General features: G+C 41.1%; 1 pseudogene; it reads right to left on the bottom strand.

Annotated features, from left to right (window-relative positions):
* The window catches only part of LOC140475913 (inverted formin-2-like), an 80,010-nt pseudogene extending 54,512 nt beyond the window's left edge, over positions 1 to 25,498 (bottom strand).
* Between the last annotated feature and the right edge of the window lie 282 nt (positions 25,499 to 25,780).

Below are 25,780 nucleotides of genomic sequence, written 5' to 3'. Positions count from 1 at the left end.
GGCAGCATCACCGGAAGCATTCTCATAGGGTATAGGAGACGGGGCAGGACATTCATTTTAATTAGTCCTATTCTACCCAGCCAAGAAATTGGAAGGTCTCCCCATTGCTGGAGGTCCTGCCTTATCCTTTCCAGTAAATGCACAAAGTTAGCCTTGTATAACTGATAAATACTGGGGTAATAAAAATAACTAAATATAAGAAACCCTCCAGGGACCAACGAAAATGGGATCCATCCATTAAGTGGGGTATTAAGGCCACCCATTGGCAAAGCCTCCGATTTTGAGAAATTAATTTTATAACCTGAGAATGCGCTAAATGTATTAATAACTTGGATTAAGCGAGGTATGGACATCAGAGGATTACTGAGAAATAGAAGAACATCATCTGCATAAAGGGTAATTTTATGTTTACCTGTACCAATCCTCGGGGCTGTTATATTAGGGTCAGCCCGTATAGCTTCTGCTAGTGGTTCAATTATTAGCGTAAATAACAATGGCGAGAGAGGACATTCCTGACGGCAGCCCCTACCCACTCTGAAGCTATCCGAACCTAATCCATTGGTAACCACAACTGCTTTGGGATCACTATACAATGTTGAGACCCATTTGGTAAACTCCTGTCCAACGCCAAACCTTTCCAATGTGTAAAACAAATATGACCATTCAACCCTATCAAATGCCTTTTCCGCGTCTGATGAAACTACTACCCCTGGTGTCTTTCCCTGATGGCAGGCTTGAATCATATTCAAAACCCTTCTAATATTATTGGATTATCTATGGCCCTTCATAAACCCTGTCGGATCCTCCTTTATGATATGTGGCAGTACCCTTTCTAGTCTCAATGCTAATGTCTTAGAAAGGATTTTAAAATCTACATTTAGCAAGAATATTGGTCTGTATGACGTAAGATCTTCTGGATCATTTCCTTTTTTTAAGGATAAGAGAGATATTTGCCTCTTTCAGTGAAGGTGGGAGACAGCCTTGACTATATGCATAGTTATACATGTCCATAAGTGAACTAGCCAATATTTCTGTAAATTCTTTATAGAATTCAGCTTGAAAGCCATCTGGGCCAGGTGCCTTACTGCTCTGAAGTTGCCTGATTGCGTCAAGTATTTCTTGGACTGTTGAGGAGCATTTATTAAGACCGATACCTGTTCCGGAGTTAGGCCCGGAAAGGTCAAATTTTTAAAAAATGATTGCATCCTCTTAGTCCTATCTTTACAATCCTGCGATTTAGATAAATCAGAAAAATTTTTTCTAAAGATTGCATTAATCTTTTTATGATCATGAGTCAAAATACCCGTACTTTCCTTGATAGACGTGATAGCTTGAGGGGTCTTGTTTTTCTTTGCAAGAAATGCTAAGTATCTACCCAGTTTGTCGCCAAATTCATATAACCTTTATTTTGCAAATAATATTTCCCAATTAGCCGTTTGGGTAAGCGTAGTGTTTAGAGCTGACCTAAGGGCCGTAATCCTTTGCAATTTGATAATAGAAGGTCTGTCAGCATATGCTGTTTCAGCTGCTTTTAAGTGGGCTTCGAGCAGACGCTGTTGTTCTCCCTTTAATTTTTTTCTGGGTCGCTGAGTAGGAGATGATCAAACCTCGCGTGTAAGCTTTGATGCTCTCCCACATCATTGATGGGTTGCTAGCTGTACCTAAATTAATTTCTAAAGCAGTCTTAAATTTTTGAGAGAAATACTTTACAAATTTACTATCTTTCATTAGGAAGGGATCCATATGCCAATGCCGAGGGGATGTCTCATTGTTCCTCGCCTTGGTTTCCATATATACAGCAGCATGGTCGGAAATTGCTATACTACCTATTTTACAGGATGATATGGAATTTTAAAAAATCGAGGGGGCAAAAAACATATCAATTCTGGTATGACATTTATGTGGATTGGAGTAAAAAGAAAAATCTCTGCCCTATGGATGAAGACATCTCCATACATCAACTAATCCTAATTCTTTGTTCAGATCCACCAATTGACGAGATCTGGGATACTCCTGCAGTACTCTTGGGAATCCTATCCATTTCCGGATCCATAATACAATTAAAGTCTCCCCCTATAATTGTATGACGGGCACCAAGAGCCATCAATTTTGAGAAGGCTTCCGTTATAAATTTAAAGGGGTGTGCCGGAGGGCAGTACAAATTTAAAATCCCATATTCCTCTCCATTTATAAGGGCTTTAATCAGAATATAACGTCCCGATTCCTCTTTTATCTGATTTAGGATTTTGAAAGGGAAATTCTTCCGAACAAGAATAACAACTCCCCTACTTTTTGAGCTGAAAGAAGAAAAAAAGGCCTGATCAAATCCACCCTGTCATAATTTCAAGTGTTCTTTATCCAACAGGTGTGTCTCCTGTAGGAGAAGTATATCAACTCTTTCTTTCTTAAGATTTGATAATATTTTCTTCCTTTTGACTGGCGAATTACTCCCCTTGATATTCCAGGTGCACCACTTAACTGACTGATCAACCATAATCATCTGGGCAAATCTGAGACCCCTCGGGAGGGGAAACCCTATCCAGAACATCCCGAGCATAGAGCATATAAAATTCACAAAAATAAAGGCTCTCTAATACACTCACAACAGTATAATAAAAAACTATTTCTAAATAATAAAAAAAAATTTAAATGGAGAATTTTCCCGTTGTTCCCAGGGGGTGTCACTTCCTTTCCAAAGGTCCATCATATCCTCTCCCAACCAATGCCCCACCCTTGACCCAGATGCTCCTCAATAGGATGAGGAGAATTCAGTTTTAATACAAAGCTACAGTTAACAGTGAGCACCCTACCCCCCCCCCCCCCCCCCCACCCATACCAACACCTGGATATATTTGGTAATGTTAATATATATAAACATATATAACTATAAAATTACAACCTCAACAAATAATAATTAAATATAATAATACAAAATAACAAGGGAAAACAACCCCGCTCCTAGAGACAGAGGTAAAATAGAATAAGGTAACCACCTCCCCCATCAACATTAACTAACCTCCCCACCCCCCAGCTTACATACACATACATACATGTATATATACACATATATATACATACACACATACATACATAAAATAATTTTTAAAAACCCAACGGGGGGAGAAAATCGTTAAATAGAGAACAAATAAATAAATCCCTCTCCCCACCCCCCAAGATAATATTAAACAGTAAGGTAAGAAAAAAGAAGAAGGAGGGGGGATATAAACCAGAGTGGGGGAAAGGCAAACCAACATCCATTATCTCTTACAATTTATCTCAGAGAGTCCAAAAGTTCCTTAGCCTTTTCCAGCGATCCGAAGTGACACACGGATCCTTCATGGTTAAAGTGTAGCGTCGCTGGGTAGCGTAAGGAGTATTGAATATTTAAGTCCCTTAAACACTTCTTCGCCTCATCGAATGCCTTCCTCTTTCGGACCAGAGCTGGGGAAAAGTCCTGGAATAACATGATCTTGGATCCTTTATAGATCATAGCTTGGGAATCTTTTCCAAGATTTCTAGAGGCTTCTAGGAGTATCTGCCTCTCCCTATAGCTCTGCAGCCGGAACAGGACCGGGCGGGGGCGCTGGTTCGAGCCTTGCCCGCGTATTGCGACCCGGTAGGCCCATTCTACCCTCACCTGGCCTGATCCAGCTTCCAGATTTAAAAGCTGTGGCAGCCATTGCTCGAGAAACGCTGTAAGCTGACCTTCCTCTTCCTGTTTGGGAAGGCCCAGCAAACGAATATTTTTTCGATGACCTCGATTATCGAGGTCATCAATATGATTCTCTAAGGTCCGGACTCACTGTTCGAGAGTCTTTAGCGGCCTTTAGCTCCGCCCCTCTGACTTGGCGCTCGATTTCTTTAATGTCTCAGTCGTGCTTTTGCAGCGCGGCCGAGAGTGAGTCCCGTCGACTTTAGGATTCTTCAATGAAAGCATCGATCTTCGCATCCAACTTAGAGATGATTTCCACGAGGCTCGCCACCGTAGGTAAGTCCCCCGAGGCGGCTGCGGACGCCTCTGCTGCAGCTGAGAGGGTGGGGGAGGGGTTCCTGCTTGCTGAGAGTTGCGGGCTCCCTTCCCTTTAGTCATTTTTACTAAAGATTAGATTGTTTAAATTTAATACTAAACAACTAATTAAATTAAACAGCGATTTTAAATGATTTGGTGAGTGTGGTGGGGGTGGGTGGCCCACTTTGCCCAAGTCTTGGGAGGAGTACTATAGACTCAGACTTGCTGGGTCGCCGCCATCTTGGATTCCCCCTGTATGCCTTCTTAACAACCCTGTCAATCTGGGTAGCAACTTTCAGGGATCTGTATACATGGACACCGAGATCTCTCTGCTCATCTGCACTCCCAAGAATCTTACCATTAGCCCAATACTTTGCATTCCGATTACTCGTCCAAAGTGTATCACCTCACACTTGTCCACATTAAACTCCATTTGCCACCTCTCAGCCCAGCTCTGCATCCTATGTCTCTCTGCAACCTACTACATCCTTCGTCACTATCCACAACTCCACCGACCTTAGTGTCGTCCGCAAGTTTACTAACACACCCTTCTAAGCCCTCATCCAGGTCATTTATAAAAATGACGAACAGCAGTGGACCCAACACCGACCCTTGCGGTACGCCGCTAGTAACTGGACACCAAGATAAACATGTTCCATCAACTACAACCCTCTGTTTTCTTTCAGCAAGCCAATTACTGATCCAAATTGCTATGTCTCCCACAATCCCATTCCTCCGCATTTTGTATAATAGTCTACTGTGGGGAACCTTATCGAATGCCTTCCTGAAATCCATATACACCACATCAACTGGTTTACTCTCATCTACCTGTTTGGTCACTTTGTCAAAAAACTCAGTAAGATTCATTAGGCATGACTTACCCTTCACAAAACCGTGCTGACTGTCCCTGATCAGATTATTTTCTAGATGGTTATAAATCCTATATCTTATAACCTTTTCCAACATTTTACCAATAATTGAAGTGAGACTCAGTGGTCTGTAATGACCAGGGTTGTCTCTACTACCCTTTTTGAATTTTTGCTATCCTCCAGTCCTCAGGCACTATTCCTGTAGACAATGATGATTTGAAGATCAATGCCAAAGGCTCGGCAATCTCTTCCCTTGCTTCCCAGAGGATCCTAGGTTAGATGCCATCTGGCCCAGGGGACTTGTCTATTTTCACACTCTGCAGTATTTCTAATACCTCTTCCTTGTGAACCTCAATCTCTTCTAATCTAGTTGCAAGTATCTCTGTATCTTCCTCGCCAACATTTTCATTTTCTATAGTTTTATTTAGTACTTCCCCTATCTCCTCTGACTCCACACACAACTTCCCACTATTATCCTTGACTGGCCCTAATTTAACTCTTGTCATTCTTTTATTCCTACATACCTATGGAAAGCCTTAGGGTTAACCTTGATCCTATCCACCAACAACTTCTTATGTCTCCTCCTGCCTCTTCTGAGCTCTCTTTTTATGTCTTTCCTGACTTCCTTGTAACCCTCATGTGCCCTAATTGATTTTTCACATTTTGTCCTAACATAAGCTGTCTTCTTCTTCTCGACCACGGATTCCACTTCCTTAGTAAACCACGGCTCACATGTTCTATATCTTCCTCCCTGCCCGACAGGTACATACTTTTCTAGGACACACAGGAGCTTTTCCTTGAATAAGCTCCACATTTTTAATGTGCTCATCCTCTGCAGTTTCCTTCCCCATTCTACGCTTCCTAAATCTTTCCTAATTGCATCGTAATTTCCCTTCCCCCAGCTGTAACTCTTGCTCGATGGAGTATCCCTTTCCATTACTAAAATAAGCCAGACAGAATTGTGATTGCTGTCTCCAAAGTGCTCACCTACTTCCAAATCTAACACCTGGCTAGGGTCATTACCCAGTCCTAAATCTAAAGTGGCTTCGCCCCTTGTAGGCCTGTCTACATACTGTGTCAGGAAGTCCTCCTGCACACACTGGACAAAAGCTGATCCATCTATAGTACTCGTACTGTAGTGATCCCAGTCAATGTTTGGATAGTTGAAGTCCCCCATGACAACTACCCTGCCTCTCTCACTCCTCATATGACAAGCCTTTCATTCCTAGGATCATTCTTGTGAATCTCATCTGAACCTCCTTTAATGCCAGCACATCCTTTCTTAGATAGAGAGCCCAAAACTGCTTACAATATTCCAAATACAGCCTCAGTAGTCCACCTCTCCTCTTGTATTTTTGACCTCTTGAAATGAATGCTAACATTGTGTTTGCCTTCCTAACTACCAACTGAACCTATATGTTAACCTTAAGAGAATCCTGAACTCCGACTCTTAAACCCCTTTGTGCTTCAGATTTTTGAATCTTTTCTCCATTTATTAAGTTAAGAACTAGAACACAACGTTCCATTAATAATATATGGCATAAATGATGATTCTTACAGTTATATGTAGTATATAGTTTCTGGGCAATATAATAGATTATGATCTTACTTTACTAAACAATGCTGCAAAAACATCTTGATGGCAGTTCATATCGTGGATTTTTGTTAATTCTTCGTCATCTTCTGCCCGGGCTTCCTCAAATTTGGAACACTGGATTATTAGATCTGCATCATCTATTTTTCTGAAAACAATAATACTAACAATATAGAACATTTTATCTTGCAGTGGGTGAATTTGTGTCGGTGTTCTCTGCTGGAAACTGAGTATTTGCTGGAGAAAAGTTTCTAACAGTAAAATTTAATTGTCAGTGAGACCTCTGAGGCAAAATTCCCAAATCTTGACACTCTCATGGGAAAGGTTCCCACCCTTCATGTCTAGATTTCAAAAAGTGAAATATAATTTTTCCTTTCTTTTTCTCATGAAGATGCAGACTCAAGTTCAGAGCAATATAATTCAGTCTATTATCTTCAGATGCAAATGTCTCAACTATAAACAGAAATTCTATCATTTTATGCTCACATTTAACTTGAGAATTCTTGCCTATGATGCCTTTATTAACCCTGTCTCATTACACATTAGCAAGAATAAAATGGTTCCAGAACGTATTGTTATAAGGAATTGTCCCAACTATAAAACTCATCCTTCAAGCAACCTTGTCTAATTTAATTTGTCCAATATTTATGGAGATTAAAATCTTCCATCCTTTTTGCATTATGCCTCCTACAATCTCCTTTATTCAGGCTGCTTGGCTCTAGGAATATCACAGTGATACTTGATCATGACTTCATCTAACATGGCTATCTTCAACGGACATGAGCTATGGCTGACCATTCTCTGTTTAAAATATAGGACTGAATTTTCTCATTTCTGGCAGCATATTTTTCTCAACTGACCCCTGGTCCATCATGGCCCATTGCACACAACCTTCTGTGTTTCATCCCATTTGTTATACAACCGTCCTCTTCGGTACTCATCTCCTGGAATCAAGAGAGGTGGAAGTGCTCATCAATGCTGGGACTTTGTTACTGTTAGACTGAATTTAAGTTTCAAGGATTAAATGGAGACATCTGCCCCTCTGGACGCAAGTGGAGGCGGCCACAGGAGCAGGTGAGTGCTGAGGTGGCAGTTTTGAAGGCAAACCTTAGTTCTCCTACACGTTGGCCTAATTTTATAAAATGTTGCTTGGCCCTCTGATCCTTGTACCCCTTATACCACCTATGCCACTTCAAACTCCTAGACTACCTCTATAGCTCCTCAATCAGTGACCACTATGGGTCGATATCAGTCGCCATGTTGGGATGAAAAGAACAATAAACATCTCGCAGACCAATAGAGACTTCATTCATTTATGTTACTGATGGAAAAATCCTTTTTATTCATAAATCCAGTCAAAGATTTCATATTCCTTAAAGTGGTCAATCTGTTATAAAACAAACATCTATTCAGTAATCACCTCAAAGAAGCCAATTCTTTAATACCCCCTCTTAAAATTGTCAATCAAATTGTACTCACACTCCACTGGAATGGGAGGTTTTCAAGCTTTGCAAACTCAACCAAGCATTTATAATAGTTTATCTTTACAAACAGCCTTTGGGGGATGTTATACTGATAAAAGGGATAGCCATGGGCACCTCCATGGACCCCAGCTATATCTGCCTCTTTTTCAGATACATGGAACAGTCCATCTTCCGCAGTTACATTGGCACCATTTCCCACCTTTTCCTCGGCTACATTGATGACTGTATTGACGCCACCTCATGCTCCCATGAGGAGGTTGAACAGTTCATCAACTTCACTAACACCTTCCATCCTGACCTTAAGTTCACCTGGACCATCTTGGACACCTCCCTCCCCTTCCTGGACCTCTCCGTCTCCATCTCTGGTGACAGACTCAACACAGACTTCTATTTCAAAACCACAGATTACCACATTTGCCTGGTCTACACCTCCCCCCCCACCCCCCACCCCCCAGCAAAGATGTGATCCCTTACTCCTAATTCCTCTGCCGTATTTGCTTCCTGGAGGAGCAATTCCACTCCAGGACATCCAAGCTGGCCTCCTACTTCAAGGACCACAATTTCCCCTCCCATGTGATTAACAATGCCCACCAGCGCATCTCCTCCACTTCCTGCACCTCCGCCCTTGAATCCCACCTCTCCAACAGCAACAACCCCCTGGTCCTCACCTTCCACCATACTAATCTCCGGATACAGTGCTTTATCCTCCACCATTTCTGTACCTATAATCAGACCCCACCACTAAACATATATTTCCCTCCCCAACCCTATCTCATTTTGCAGAGACTTTTCCCCCTAAGACTCCCTCGTAAGATCCATGCCTCCCCCCCACCAATCCCCTCCACACCCGCCACCTTCCCTTGCTGCCACAAGCAGTGTAAAACCTGCACCACACCTCCCCCCTCACCTCCGTCCAAGGCCCCAGTGGATCTTTTCACATCCAAAGAGATTTGTCTGCACATCCAAACACCTCATCTACTGTGTCTGTTGCTTTTGATGCAGTCTCCTCGATGTCGGGGGGACAGGATGCCAACATGCTGAATGTTTCAGGGATCATCTCTGGGACACACACCAAACAACCCCACTGCTCTGTGGACTACCACTTCAATTTCCCCCCCATCCCACTCCGCCAAGGACATGCAAGTCCTGGGCCTCCTCTACCGCCAAATCCAAGCCACCTGACAACTGGAAGAAGAATGCCTCATCTTCCGCTTTGAGACCCGTTCACCTCACAATATCAACATTGACTTCACTAGTTTCCTAATCTCCCCTCACCTCACCTCATCCCAGATCTAACCGTCCAACTTGGCACCGCCCTTTTGACCTGTCCTACCTGTCCATCTTCCTTCCCATCTATCCACTCCACTCTCCCCTCCAACCTAACACCATCACCCCCAACCTGCATCTATCTATCCCAGCTACCTTCCCCCTACCCCCACCCTCTTATTTATCTCTCAGCCCCCTTCCCCCCCCAACCACCCCCATATTCCTGATGAAGAGCTTATGCCCAAAACGTCAAATCTCCTGCTCCTCAGATGCTGCATGACCCATGTGTTTTTCCAGTGCCACAATATTTGACACAAATATTATACTGAAGTCAATTGAAACTGCAGAAACAGATGGAATTTGTTTTCTAGACTGCAACTGATAGCCTGTTAATTAATGTATGATAGCAATATATTTTCACTCTAGCTGAAAATGGAGCCAAGCTCTTTTCAATTGTTGAAAAGCTGATGATGAAAATAACTTCAGATCATGATCTGCTCCCAAAGAACATGCACAATTCCACCATAAATTAGTTACTCCCACAATGAAAATTAAGACTCTTGGAGCAGCAAAAACAGAGTCTATTTGAACTCAGGACTGATTTCAATTGCCTGGTAAGTTTAATTTTCCCACTTGTGTGATTTATGCCTCAGACTTTCTCCTACTTACAAAAAAATGGGATCTATCAGAAATGGGGTTTGGAATTCCACATCTAAGGTCACCCATGTTATTTCTAAAGGTGTCTGCAGTTGGCCTATCTGTGGAAATCTGATTCTCATGTTCACTCTTTGCTACACGGTATGTTTTGGATTTAATTTCATATTTATCAAACCCGAGTGCTGGAAGACCACTTAATGTTTGGAAATACCCATATGTTTTATTTCTTATGGAATCTGCAAGAATGGTTTTCTATTGCTCCCTTGTGATGTTTTGCTATAAAGTAGAATTTGAAATGTCAGCAACTTTAGAAAACAGTTGTTTGAATGTAGTAACTAAAAGAATCTTCGATTTATGATGCAGTTTATGTGGATTTCAGCAAAGCATTTGACAAGGCGAATAAAGAAGATAAAAGCACATGAGGTTCTGGATAATTTGGCAACTTGGATTCAAAACTGGCTAAGTGACAGTAGACAGAGGGTGGTGGTAGAAAGCTGTTTATGTGAATGGAGACTGGTGTCAGTGGTGTACCACAAGGATCAGTGCTGGGTCCCTTAGTGTTGATGATGTATATATAAGTGATATACAAGAAAATGTGGAGGAATGATAAATAAGTTTGTGGATGACACAAAGATTGGCGGGATGGTTGACAGTGAGAAGGAAACTGTTAGATTACTGGAGGATATATCCTGATTGGTCGGATGGGCAGATAGTGGTAGATGGAATTTACCCTGATAAATGTGAGGTGATGCACTTTGGAAGACATAACAATACAAGGAAGTACTCAATGAATGGCAGGACACTAGGAAGTTCAGAGGAAAAGGGGGTTCTTGGGGTACTTCTCCACAGATTCCTAAAGATGGCAGTCAGGTTAGTAAGGTAGTTAAGAAGGCATTTGGGACACTTGCCTTTATGAATTATGTCATAGATAACAAGAGCAGGGAGGTTATGTTGGAGCTGTACAGGACTTTGGTTAGGCCACAGCTGGAATACTGAGTGCATTCTGATCACCACACTGTAGAAAGGGTGTAATTGCATTGGAAGGGGTACAAAGAAGGTTCACCAGGAAGTTTCCTTTAATGGAGCAGTATAATAATGAAGAGAGGCTTTGTAGAGCAGCTTAGTGGGGACCTGATTGAGGTGCATAAGATTATGAGGGGCATGGACAAGATGGATAGAAAGCAGCTATTTCCCTTATTTGAAAGGTCAATTACAATCAGGCATAATTTAAGGTTAATGGCAGGAGGTTTGAAGGTTTTTAGGAAATTGTTTTATCACAGAGTATTGGGACTCTGGAATACATGGCCTGGGAAGGCATTTAAGACAGGAAATCTCACAAACTTTAATAAGAACTTGGATGAGCACTTGAAATGTTAGGCAATGGGCCAAGAGCAGGAAATACAGATTTAGAATAGTTTTGTCAATGCTGGTTCAATGTACCAAAAGCCTCTTCTGTGCTGGATGATTCTATGATTTGATCATTTTGATGGTGAAATGACACCTCATTTCTAAAAAGATGAAATTACATTTTTATCTTCACTGAAAAAGAACTACATTTAATTAGAATTCAATTTTCAATGTTTTCCTGTCTGTGAATCTCAAATTACAATTAATACACAAGTCAAAGTCTTTATTTTTAAGTAGATGCTTCCAGTATATGTATATACCTTAAATACTGACTAAAACAACGTATTAGATTGCATTTTCCAAGCAGTAGCTTTTATTGTAGGGATAGTCCTTACCTCAGATTTGGCAGTGCTTCCAGCAAATGAAGACCTACAATAGAAAGAGATAATTCTTGTCAAATAGTTCAAAGCACAGTAATATCATTCATTTATGCAATATCATTCTTTGTACACAAGAACCAATTAATTTGGCCAAGTCATGTTTTTGAATCCCTGACATGCTCTTTTCACAAAACAACATTATTTTTGTTTTTGGAACATTATAGTGATATTTATTTGATTCGATGCTGCTCAAAGAACACCTTGTCTGTTAATGTCACATACCTAATATTTAGATATACACATCCCATCATTTTTAACCATTCACGTTATTTTGTAATATGGACTACCATAGAGCCATCAAGTCATATAGAATGGAAACAGACCCTTGGGACCAACACATCTGTACTGACTAGACATCCCAATCTGACCTAATCCCATTTGCCAGCATTTGGTCCATATCCCTCTAAGCCCTCCTGATTCATATACCCATCCAAGTACCTCTTAAATGTTGCAATTTGTAGCTGCCTCCACAACACCCTCTGGCATCTCAGTCCATACATGCACTACCCTCTGTGTGAAAAAGTTACCCCTCAAGTCTTTTTAAAATCTTTCCTCTGTCACCTTAAAATTATGTCCGCTAGTTCTGGACTCCCCAGCCTAGGAAAAGACCTTGGCTATTCACCCTATTAATGTCCCTCATGATTGTATAAATCGCTATAGAATCACCTTAGTCTCTGATGCTCCAGAGAAAAAAGCCCTAACATAAGCAGTCTCTCCCTATAGCTCAAACCTTCCACATCCAGCAACATTCCTGTAAATCTTTTCTGCACCCTCTCAAATTTAAAAATATTTGTCCTATAGAAGGGCAACTAGAATTGTACACAGTATTCCAAAAGTGGCTTCACCAACGTCCTGTAAAGCTATAACATGACATCCCAACTCCTACACTCAATGTCATCACCAATGAAGGCAAACATGTCAAATGCCTTCTTCACCACCCTGTCTACCTATGACTCCACTTTCAAGGAACTGGGTACCTGCACCCCTAGGTGTCTTTGTTCGGTAACACCCCCCAGGTCCCTCATATTAACTGTATGAGTCCTGCCATGGTTTGTCTTACCAAAATACAACACTTCACATTTATCTAAACTAAACTTCATCTGCCATTCCTTAACCCATTGGCCCATCTGATTCATAGAAATATCTCTTGTATTCGATATGTCAGGACAATTAGTTTCAAATTAGGAAGTTAAGATAATAAGGGAAGTGTAATGGGATAGATTTTTCTGTAGCTCAGTTACCGGGAAGGATCACTGATCTACACTGTTGTAATAACCTCAAGAGCCAAGTGGATATATTTGTAAAGGGACAATAGATTATGGAATAAGATGAAAGGAAAGATATAGAGGTTTGTTGGGTGTAGTTGTTATTTTTTTATTTGAAAAACACTTACGTTCTTATTATTGGAAGTAAAAAGCCTAAGGTATAAACCCCAAATTCTTTTTTTGTAGGTGAACAATATTTATTCTTACAATATCAGCACCATAAATGTGTAGGAGCTGGAATAAGTCACTCAGAGCCATGAACCTGTCAGTTCATTGATACCTTTCACCAATTTCTTAATAACCTCATCTAATAAAAAACATACTAATTACAATTTTGACATGTCAGATTAGTTTTTAAATCTTTGTTGATTTAGATAAAGAAACGGTGGCAAAGGGCAGCACGGTGGCACAGTGGTTAGCACTGCTGCCTCACAGCGCCAGAGACTCGGGTTCAATTCCCAACTCAGGTGACTGACTGTGTGGAGTTTGCACATTCTCCCCGTGTCTGCGTGGGTTTCCTCCGGGTGCTCCGGTTTCCTCCCACAGTCCAAAGATGTGCACTTCAGGTGAATTGGCCATGCTAAATTGCCCGTAGTGTTAGGTAAAGGGGTAAATGTAGGGGAATGGGTGGGTTACGCTTCGGCGGGTCGGTGTGGACTTGTTGGGCCGAAGGGCCTGTTTCCACACTGTAAGTAATCTAATCTAATCTAATCTAAACTATCTTATATCTTTTAAACTGCCTGGTAGATTTAACGTATAAACATATTCTTTTGCCACTAGTAAGGGGAAAGTTCAGTTTAGAGATTTCTTTACCTTTAATTCCACGAACATAATTGACTTTAATTCTATATTGGTGACTGGGAAACATTAGGTGGAATTTAATGCCCCCCCCGATGGTGAATTTGATGGTTGGTGCATGGGGATCCTGCTGCCTATCCCCTCTGCGCTGATTAAATCTGTGACAAGATGGCTCATACCTTCCCCTTATACCACCACAGAGGTTCTTAACTGGACAATTTCTGACTACTTAAGAGCCTCATCCTGCTACCACTGGCATTAAGCCAGTGACAGGTCAGGTACTTGCTATATATAAAGTCCAAAAATCAAACCTGGTTTACTAGCAGGCTCGAGGTGAGATCCCTCATTCAAAGGCACTCAAAGCTGGATGGAGGGATATGGCATTGGGGAAATAGTTACTGAGAGCTGCCCCTGCCCTTGCTACCAACTCCCCTTCTCCCTCATTCCATAACTCCCCCTCTTGTGATCTGTGGCCTGGATCCAACGATGATGCTGGGGCTTAGGTGAGTGCATTACCACTAGCAGCCACATCTCCTTAATGGCACTGCAGGTCAATGAAGAGCAGTTGGTTCTGTTTGGCCATCAACTCTTAGTCGATGGCAATTTGTCCTCCCACACTTTAGAAATTGATTGCCATTTAATTCAATGAGCAATCTTGAAAGTGGATGACTGGATGATCTAGCCAGCTCTTTAACTGGTTAACAAGACTCCCGTCGCTTACAATAAATTGTGTCTATTATGGTCATTGCCTTAGTAGTCCTTTTGTATTGTATCAATAAATAGAGGAAGATGCCACAACAATCTATATCTAATACAAATATTATTTTTACCAAATAAAATAGTCTATATAATATAGGTAATGTAAGACAAACAACACAAAATGTAGAGAAATATTACCAATGAATTCATTTCTGAGTCTTGCTCATTTTTGCAAGTTTGCAGTTCCCAGAATAAGAACGTTGATCACACTCAAGAGTGATACCAGATAAGGAACATTATCTGTTTGGAGTTCACTCATAATGGCATTGAATCCGTATAGATACCTCTGTGCATTCTGTCAGAAAGAAACATACAATAATATATTTATTCTACTTGTATATATTTATGTATTATATAAAACATAGAACAAGCCCTTCAGCTCACCATGTCTATGCTAACCATGATGCTATTCTAACTAATCCTATTTGCTTGCACATGGTACACATTCCTTTATTCTCTGCCTGTTCAGGTGTCTCTCTAAATACTTCTTTAACTTAGCTATCATATCTGCTTCTACTACCTCTCTTGGCAGCGTGTTCTAGACACCTACTACTCTCTCTCCTTTAAACCTTCTTCCTTTCACGTTAAACATATGCCTCCTAGCATTTGCTACTTCCACCCTGGTGAAGAGACTGACTATCCACCTTATCCATGCCTCCTCATAATCTTATATACTGCTATCAGGTCACCCCTCAGACTCCAATGTTCTAATGAAAACAATCCAAGTTTGTACAAATTCTTGATATAGCTAATACCCTCCAGTCCAGTCAACATCCTGGTAAACCTTTCTGCACCCTCTCAAAATCCCCCACATCCTTCCTTTGGTGCAGCAACTAGAACTGTACACAGCACTCCAAAGTAGCCTAACTAAATATTTATCCAGCTACAACATGACTTGACAACTTTTATACTCAATGCCCCGACAAATGAAGGCAAGCATGTTGTATGCCTTCTCTACCCCATATCTATTTGCATTGCCACTTTCAGAAAGCTATGGACTTGGACCCCCAGATCCCTCTGTATATCAATGCTGTTCTCTTGCATTTGACCTCCCAAAATGCATCACCTCACACTTGTTTGGATTAAACTCCATCTGCCATTTCTCAGCCCAACAATGGATTGAAACAATATTTTAACCATTACAGTGCGAACACACTTATAAATTTATTGAATGTATGGAATACCATATAATTATGAATTTTTGAAGCAGTTTTGCTGGAAAATATATCAGTCATCAAAGGAAAATCATTTTGTACGTTAATCAAGAAAATGGCCTTTTTTGACATCATGCTGTAATTTAATGAGAACTAAAACATTTTTCATCAATGAATCAGCCATTAGAGACTGTAATATTGACACCATAGATCCATGCACCTAATTTACAATTTCTCTTTTGGAGAACAAAGAAAGAGCATCAAATGGGAGGATAAGAGATAGATGAAATTAGAGATATAGGCCAAGAAGTGGAAAAAATTCCAAGAAGACCTTTTAATGGATGGACATAAGTTGAAGTGATTGAATTATAGAGGAATGACCTGGGCAGCTGAAACAGTCAGCATTGATAATATGAGAAACTAGAGAAAAAATAGTGTTAGAAATGAAAGATATCAAGAGGGTGTATTTGAGTGAAAAGGACTGGAGAAAGCAAGAAAAATTGAATTGAGATAGAATATAATGGGTTCTGCGGGGTGATAACACAGACTGAAGTGATCAATCGAGGAGGGCAGGCATGTTTAGGGAAGTACGTGGATGTGGCCTGTAAGAGATTTAAATCTATAACATTAGAGATCAGACTGGGTAAATCTCCAGAGGACAGAAGTTCACTCAGTGTCTTGGAAACAATTTCTTGGCGTGGGATCATGGCCCAGGAGGAAGAAGGAGGTGTCAGAGTTGGTTTTCTACGTTTGTAAGGTTGCAGTCAGATTGTCAAAGACCATCAGTTCAGGTTTATTGACAATGTTAGAGTTAGATCTGAGAGAATGATGCCTTTCAGTTTCAGAGGGTAATAAGTTTAACTGAGTGAACAGAATGGGAAAAGTGGCGAAGTCAAAGTTACGCCAGAAGCACTCACTATAGAGGGTTAAGAGTTTGGAGAAACAGGAGTGTGTGGAACAAACATTCGGATGGCAAACTTCTGGCAGAACGAGGGGATGAGGAGTCACAGGCAATGGAAGGAAAACTCAATAGTGTGTAAAACGCAGAGGACATTACTGAGTCATGATCATGGAAATGTCAGGAGAAAGCATGATTTTACAATGTAGAGAGTTTAGTTTGAGTAGAGTGGCTATTACATATGCAGTAGAATGGTGCTGGAGTCATTAAATTATAATGTTATTGAGATAATAAAAATGAAGCAAAATAAAGCTGTGTGTGGCAGTAATTTACAACGATGAGAATTAGGAACAGGATGGGCAATAAAAAAGTCTAATTAAAAATAGGCTAGAAATTTCAAAAGAGCATAACAAGGACAAATAGATCAGAGTCAACAGAGTATCCAGCCAGCTGATTCTGAAAGTACAGCTCCAATACTTAGAGTCATAGAGTCATAGAGTCATAGAGATGTACAGCATGGAAACAGACCCTTCGGTCCAACCCATCCATGTCGACCAGATATCCCAACCCAATCTAGTCCCACCTGCCAGCACCCGGCCCATATCCCTCCAAACCCTTCCTATTCATATACCCATCCAAATGCCTTTTAAATGTTGCAATTGTACCAGCCTCCACCACTTCCTCTGGCAGCTCATTCCATACATGTACCACCCTCTGTGTGAAAATGTTGCCCCTTAGGTCTCTTTTATATCTTTTCCCCTCTCACCCTAAACCTGTGCCCTCTAGTTCTGGACTCCCCGACCCCAGGGAAAAGACTTTGTCTATTTATCCTATCCATGCCCCATATGATTTTGTAAACCTCTATAAGGTCACCCCTCAACCTCCGAACGCTCCAGGGAAAACAGCCCCAGCCTGTTCAGCCTTTCCCTATAGCACAAATCCTCAAACCCTGGCAACATCCTTGTAAATCTTTTCTGAACCCTTTCAAGTTTCACAACATCTTTCCGATAGGAAGGAGACCAGAATTGCACGCAATATTCCAACAGTGGCCTAACCAATATCCTGTAGAGCCGCAACATGACCTCCCAACTCCTGTACTCAATACTCTGACCAATAAAGGAAAGCATACCAAACTCCTTCTTCACTATCCTATCTACCTGCGACTCCCTTTCAAGGAGCTATGAACCTGCACGCCAAGGTCTCTTTGTTCAGCAACGCTCCCCAGGACCTTACCATTAAGTGTATAAGTCCTGCTAAGATTTGCTTTCCAAAAATGCAGCACCTCGCATTTATCTAAATTAAACTCCATCTGCCACTTCTCAGCCCATTGGCCTATCTGGTCAAGATCCTGTTGTAATCTGAGGTAACCTTCTTCGCTGTCCACTACACCTCCAATTTTGGTGTCATCTGCAAATTTACTAACTGTACCTCTTATACTCACATCCAAATCATTTATGTAAATGACAAAACGTAGAGGACCCAGCACTGATCCTTGTGGGACTCCACTGATCACAGGCCTCCAGTCTGAAAAACAACCCTCCACCACCACTCTCTGTCTTCTAGCTTTGAGCCAGTTCTGTATCCAAATGGCTAGTTCTCCCTGTATTCCATGAGATCTAACCTTGCTAACCAGTCTCCCATGGGGAACCTTGTCGAATGCCTTACTGAAGTCCTGCAACTGATTAAAAGATACAGGTAACAATTCTATGTCAGGAATTGATTTGATTGTGATAACATTTCATGCTGTGGTCATTCAGATCACTCAGCAATTAAACATTCAGATCCTTTCTTGATTTTTCATATGTTGAAATCTGTCAAAGGAAGACACAGATTTCCTGGAACTGGATATAATCTAAAACATTTTTTCTTTTTGCAAGATCAAAGACTAAAAATGTCAAGAGCTTTTAGTCTGACAATCTAATGAAGCCACTAACTGTAATGTCCCATTTAATGTACCAGAGAGCTTGAACTAATTTGTGAAGATATTAATCACATCAGTCAACAGGCAAGACAACAGGGACTGATTGGGGTGAAAAACAGTATCAGTTAGGTGATTAGATGGAGAATACAATTTCCAGATGGGATTTTCAGTTTTGAACTTTGTCTTTTTTTTTGCTGAACTGCTTTGATTAGGTATCAGTTTTAAGCAGCACTTTAGTTTAATGAGCATTTCTGGTTATCACCAACATACATTGGAATTGTTGTCTTGTGTCCTGAGAAGGATACTGTTGTGGTTTCCTGTGATACTAATCCTTGTAAATGGCAATCAGTGGCAAGGATATTAAACTCTGCTGCAAGCACTTCTTATTTATTATAATAAATTAGCACTGCTGTAATTTTTTTCTGCCATCTGTTACACTTCTCTGTGTGATAAACATTTTTTACGAGTAGTTTGGATCTTTTCAAACATGCTACATAGAACTATTGAATCATTTAACTGGGAATATTTGAGTTCCCATAATTGTAACCAGGCAAAGTTTTCTGCTTTGTGTGGCTTAAACCTGAATACCCAGTGATAGATTTGAGGTAAACTTGAACTGACTGCATCTGACTGTTGATGTCATTAGACATGCCTCCCCACTATTGGATCAGTGACAGCATCTGAGTGATTGATTTCACAAGGAACAACAGACAATGTTCATATTTTTGAATGACTAGCTTCACCAGGTAGAGGTGCATGAAAGATCTATCTCTCAAACATTTAGGATTGAAAATGCGACATTTCTGTATTTTTGTCATTATTAAAAGTTAATACAGTTCATGTCTTTACTATCTGCATCCTGTCTCACTCTTTGTGATATTAGTTGCTGATGCTGACAGCTCTGCAGTCACAAGGGCTGAGTTCCTTTGGCCGTTTAACCAAACTTCCACTTTAACTCCGTTCAGTTACTGGAAGCCCTTCCTGTTGTGGAAGTTAAGCACTTTATTTATAGAGCTCATGAAATTGCATCTTAGAGCTTGTGGGAGTCAGTAAATTTGTAAAACTGGAGAGCAGCTGTGAAATCAAATTGTGATGAATTCCCCAGCTCTCTGGTAAAGTACATCAGTCAGTTGACAAATTGCACAGACCCCTTTGGACGCAAGAAACACCAAAAGACTGAATGTAGTTATCACTTTCATAGGCACAGAGAGAGCAGTGCAGATGACTGAGGGTTCTCACATAGACTCCCCTATTGAATTTAAGAAAGTATCAATGCACAGTTCTTCATCAAGGTCATCATGTGACCCGTATTATCTCTATGCACTGTAGGGAATATTTAGTTGAGTTTGCCCTGCTTAAATGCTGTCTCACTTCCCTTCACCTCACACTTTGCCATTAATCTCTTATTCATAACTATGGAAAGGCATATGCCGATTGAGAATATCATATCTGTTCCTTGGTAACCATTACCATGGGTGAGGGCTGGGAGATTGTAAAACTTCATGATCTCATGTTCTCAATGCCTGTCTCTATCTGGAGAACTACAAAAAGATGAAAATGTGGTTTCAACTGTAAAAATGGAAACTCTCTGCCACAGAATGAACCATAGAATGAGTAAAGCACAAAGGAGGCCATTTGGCCCATTGAGTTTGTGACAGCTCACTGCAAAATAAGTTTATCTAGTTCCACTCATCCACCTTCTCTCTATTTCATTCCTCTTCAGAAAGTTATCCAATTCCCTTTTGAAAGCCACATTTGAATTATTAGTAATGTGAAAATTACTTTTCTCACACAGCCTTTTCTTTTATTGCTAATCAACTTGAATCTGCACAGCTAAGTCTTGGCCTTTATGCCAATGGGAATAGTTATTCCTCCTTATCTACTTTATGTAGGTCTGGACTTTGAATACATCTGTTTCATCTCCCCTCAGTCTTCTATTCTCCCTGAACCAGCCCAACTGCTCCAACATATCCTCTCCTCCACTGAACCTTCTCATGTACTCTCTGTATTGCTCTCTCACCCTTCCTAATGTGTGGTGCCTAAGATTGGACAACACCCTCCAATTGAGGTACAGTGAATGTTTTATAATGGTTTATTATAACTTCCTAGCCTTTGTACTCTGTGCTCTTATTGGCACAGTCCAGGGTCCCATGTGCTTTGTTAACCAGGTTCACTTTGTCCGGCAAGAGTTACAGTTATAAATCGCATTTGAACTTACTCGAAGTACCTGGAGACCCAGACTGCACCACAGTGACCTGCTACAGTATATAACATGAATGAGCTAATCTGCACTTGGCTGGCATGATATGAGACCCACTAAAAAGAGGCAGGTAATCTACTTGTTCAGATGGCAAACCATTCTAAGTGGCTATGTTCAATTTTACTTGTGAATAAGTTGCTTAAATACCTGACTATATATTGAAATTACACTAAAGTTAGTGTAATGTTAAGCCTGGCTATTTTTGACATTCTCAATAAATTGGTGGCTGTACTTAGAGAAAAGAATATCTCATTTGACAAGGTATTTAGCATTGCAAATATTTGATAACAACCAACATTGAATATAAATAGAGATCTGCTGTCCAACACTGCATGATGCTATTTTAGGAATCTACATCAAAACAAGTTTGTCAATTTGCCTTATTGGATTTGCCATGACAAAGTTGTTTCTGAAATATCCTGACACATTGCACTAAATAGTCAACATAGTTGGCAGCTTTTCACATGGAAGAGCAAATTGCTTGGAACAGCAAATATTAGAAAATGAGACTCTGATTTTGCTCTATTTAAATAATTGGCCTGAGGTTGAGGGGTGACCTTATAGAGGTTTATAAAATCATGAGGTGCATAGATAAGGTGAATGGTAGGTGACTTTTACCTAGGGGTGGGGGCTTTCAAGACTAGGGGACATATTTTTAAGGTGTGAGGAGAAAGATGCTAAAAAGACACATTTTTTTTTACACAGAGAGTGGTTGGTGTGTGGAATAAACTTCCAGAGGAAGTGGTAGAAGTCATTGCATTTAAAAGACATTTAGATAAGTACATGAATAAGAAATGTTTGGAGGGATATAGACCAAGCTCTCGCAAGTGGGAATAGTTTAGATTGGGATTATGGTCAGCAGAGACTGGTTGGACTGAAGGGTCAGTTTCCATGCTAGATGACTCTATGAATCTAGGAGTGCTGACAGTTGAAATTCTCCCTTGTTCTTTCGCTGCAGAGTTGATGTTATATTCCCTGTGGTAAAATACTTGCCTTGTAGTGTTGTAGTGCATATAAAACCCGATCATGACCTTCTGGGGAGTACATGCAGAGTGCTGCCAACAAATCAAACACTTGTTTCTTCACCAGGATCACTGATGTATTCAGAGCTGTAAGTAGGCAGAATGTATTTGTAAAGTGTCAGAATTTGCACAAGCACACTTTGTTGAAAAGAAAGAAGTACCAGGCTAAATATTGCGTAAACATAAATTGTATTCTTCTTTGTAGAAAAATATACTCTAATAAATTCTGTACATGACACATTATACGTATAGGTTTGTAAAAGTGCATTAACCTGGATACTATCCTGCATTTGAGCTTAGTTTATCATGAATTTCTCTGCCAATAAATGTCATCATTCATAATAAAGAGCAAATGAAAATATGGATTATATAAAGACTATCTGTCCATCAGTTCCACCCCACAGATAACCTTATTGTTTTTAATTGGTTGTGAAGGAATGGCATTTAGATATGTCCACAGTCTTTTACTGAGCATTCAAACAGAATCGTAGGAGGGAAATTTGCCAATTTAGCCTGTCGTCAATTTGCAGGTAGGGAACCCGTTGACAGTTGGAATGGGCTCTGCGGGAACTCTCTAACTGAGTCATGGCTTTAGCAGCCAGCCTTGACTAATCAGGGCAGGGGAGTGTGATGACACATCTATTCCAAGAATGGAAGCATTCTTACTTAAAGGGAGAACAGCATGGGTTTAAATGGCTCACCAGGGCTGGGTGTTTGAGGCAGCAAGTAACCAAAGAAAGGCAATGCACACTTGAAAAGGCTGCTCATTGCATCTCTGATTCTTTTCTGGTATGGAACCTGAGAGGCTGCAGTGAGGTGCATTCTGTAAGGGATGGGAGGAAATGGACAATGTCTACAACCAAATAGGTGTGGATACCAGGCACTGAGAATGGCAATAACAGAAATGGGATCCCTCCAAACTGGAAACAATATACCCAGGAAATCCAGCACATCAGGAAGGAATATCAGTGATCAGCATTGAGGAGAGGATGGGCATGGGTGAGGGTATCTATTCCACACACTCTGATTTTCCCTTGATTGTCCTGCACAGCATTCCTCAGTTCTGTGTAGCTTCACACATTCCTCACTCTCAACACAGTTAACGTTCCTGTTTAAGCAGCAAAGCCTCACACTTCCCTTCATCTGATTGGCCTCTTGCACCAATGCCTCACAGTTACCTTACACAAATGCCCATCTCTACACAAGCACCATTTTCAACACTCACACCTCTCTGCTTTCTCTCCTCACAGTTAATAAGAGCACACAAAGTTGGAAGAGGTGGAGCACTTGCAGGAGATGGGAGATTGGTCAGGAGATGGGGGCTACAGAGAAACTGATGGCAGTAGTGACCTGCACTGACAGCCTCAGCCTCCTGAGGTACTACTGCTTAGATACGTAGACAGAGAGAGAGCAGACAGATTAACAGAAGCCCCAGTGTGTGGAAGCATGCCAATTGGCCCATTGAGTCTACACTGACCCTCCAAAGAGCATCCCCCCTGGACACACCCTTACTCTATCCTGTAACCCTGCATTTCCCATCACTAATCCACGTAGCCCCTACATCTGTGGACACTATGGACAATTTAGCATGGCCAATCTACCTGACCTACTTATCTTCAAACTGTGGGAGGACACTGGAGTACCAGGAGGAAACTGTAGCACCCAGAGGAAACCCACGCAGACGGTGGAAAATGTACAAAGTCCATACAGGAATTTGCCCAAGTGTGGGATTGAACCCGGGTCCTTGGTGAAGTGAGGCAGCAGAGCTAACCATGAACAACCATGCCACCGCAGATCCTCTGCCTTGGATTCCACATTGTCATCTAACTGCCTTCCATCCAGATCTCAGTGTTCATCCCATCTGCCCTGTGTCGGAGTATGCTGCTAAGGGGAAGTCAACTGGTATTACTGCTGGTGCTCTGGAGCTGGTATTGATGGTTTGGCTGGTGCTGTTGGTGATGCTGTTATTGATGGTGTTGCTCCTCAACATGTCTTTCATTGGGATATAATGTGCAGCTGAATATAATCTGCTCCCATCCCATGGTAACAGCTGGTAACAGGGAAGTGTAACAAAAGGCATGAAGTACTGGATAGTTAAATTGCCTTCCAAGAAACTGACAATCACCTGACAAACAGTGATAGCACCCTCTGAGAGAAAATGTGCATTTGTGTAAGGTAAATGTGAGGCATTGGTGCAAGAGGCCAATCAGATGAAGGGAAGTGTGAGGGTTTGCTGCTTAATGGCCATGATTAGAGCTCTTCAGTGTAATTGGTCAAAGCCTTCACTGTTTGTCAGTTTCACTGAAGACCTCCCCTTGCTGTGCTTGATCACCTTGGTAAGTTGCTGAAATGCCAGAAAATGGGTACCCTAGTTTTGAAAAACAAAAATGAAGGCTTTTACACATCTTCACTGATTTCCTGACAGATCCAAGGTGGTTCCTGGCTCACATTCAAACCTGTCCTAGTAACATCTGGAGAAGGGCATGATCATGTTGGGATCCAGAATACACATCACTTACAGACAACATAACTGAGAAAATGGTCCCCTTACAGACATTGAGAGTGATGCTACAGGGATTAGGGAAGTGCATGAACAGGTAAGCAACAGTGTGCATCCTCAATCAATCAAATTGGAGAATCCTTCCTCAGGCACATAGAGTCTGAAGCAGCAAGTGTAAATTATTTAATCCAATTTAAAATCATGTAGACAAAGCAAACACAGAGAGACAGAATGATGTAGGGATTAAGAGAGATTGATGAAACAGGCAGAAAGGGAAAATTAAAAATGTTACAGTTTGTTTTGGATTTGAGGCTCGCCCCACGACCTGATGTCAAGGATGGTACTTTCAGAACCAAGGCAAACAGTTTGGGAATCCCTCCAATAAATGCCAATGGCAGATGGTATGAGTGGGAGAGATTTCTGGTCAACTGTGTGATGGAAATAACTTTTGGAACCTCAACCCTCACTATCCGTAGCTCCAGACTGCTATGTGCATGTAAAAATGTATGTTACCACAGTAACTCGGACTCCCTGAGTGAACTGTAACACAGCAACATCACAGAGTTGATTTAGCAGTGGCTGAATGCACTCAATCTAACAATTGGCAGTGATGTAAATGTCAAGATTAGAGTGGTCCTGGAAAAGCACAGCAGGTCAGGCAGCATCTGAGGAGCAGGAAAATCGATGTTTTGGGCAAAAGCCCTTCATCAGGAATGAGGCAGGGAGCCTTGGGGGAAATGGACAGCCTCAGGTTTGCATTGGATTGTTTAATCTGTATTTTCTTTGGGAGAGCCACTACGTTAGAAATGCTGCATGAAGAACTGTATTTGAAAGTGCTATTGCTAACCATACCTTGTAGCAGTTTTCTAATCTGGTTTTCATCATTCACAAGCTGCTCGATTCCACTTGGAGAATTCATCACAACTCTTACACAGCTCACACAGGTGAGTTATAGAAGGACATCATAAATTTTCGGCCCTCCTCTGCTTGACAATTTATCTAAGGCTTCCAGCATCAGGTCGAGGCCACTGAGCTCTAGAAATTCTACCATCCACATGTTACTACTATTTGGCAGGTACTTCTTCAGGTGATAGTAATTTCTAAGAGTAGGATCCTTCAGCAAATTGATGCAGAATTTAGGATCTCCACTTTCAAAATCATCTTCTGGATAACTTGGAACTGCTTTTCTCTTCCCTTTAGGAAGTGCTTGTTTCAGCAAAATCCATCTCTGCCGTGCATCTACTTTACTAGCCATATCTTCCTGTGGAAACAAGTAAAATGTATCATTATTAGTACATTGCGATGCAGTATTGCATCCATGTGCCATGCTGCATGAGGGCCTGCTTCAGATTTCATAGGTAGCAGGAATTACGAATGAATCTGTATGTGGGTTGGATGTTACTGTTAATGATACAGAGAAAATGACTGTTTACCACCTTTATTAAATATTTAATTGAGAGCTTTACTGGAACCATTCTTGTGTTTGGAAAGAAACAAAAATATTCACAGGTGTTGGAATAGACACCAAATCCATAGG

This window comes from Chiloscyllium punctatum, chromosome 4 (genome assembly GCF_047496795.1).
Source record: "Chiloscyllium punctatum isolate Juve2018m chromosome 4, sChiPun1.3, whole genome shotgun sequence".
Lineage (NCBI taxonomy): Eukaryota > Metazoa > Chordata > Chondrichthyes > Orectolobiformes > Hemiscylliidae > Chiloscyllium > Chiloscyllium punctatum.
This window is presented reverse-complemented; position numbering and strand designations above follow the sequence as displayed.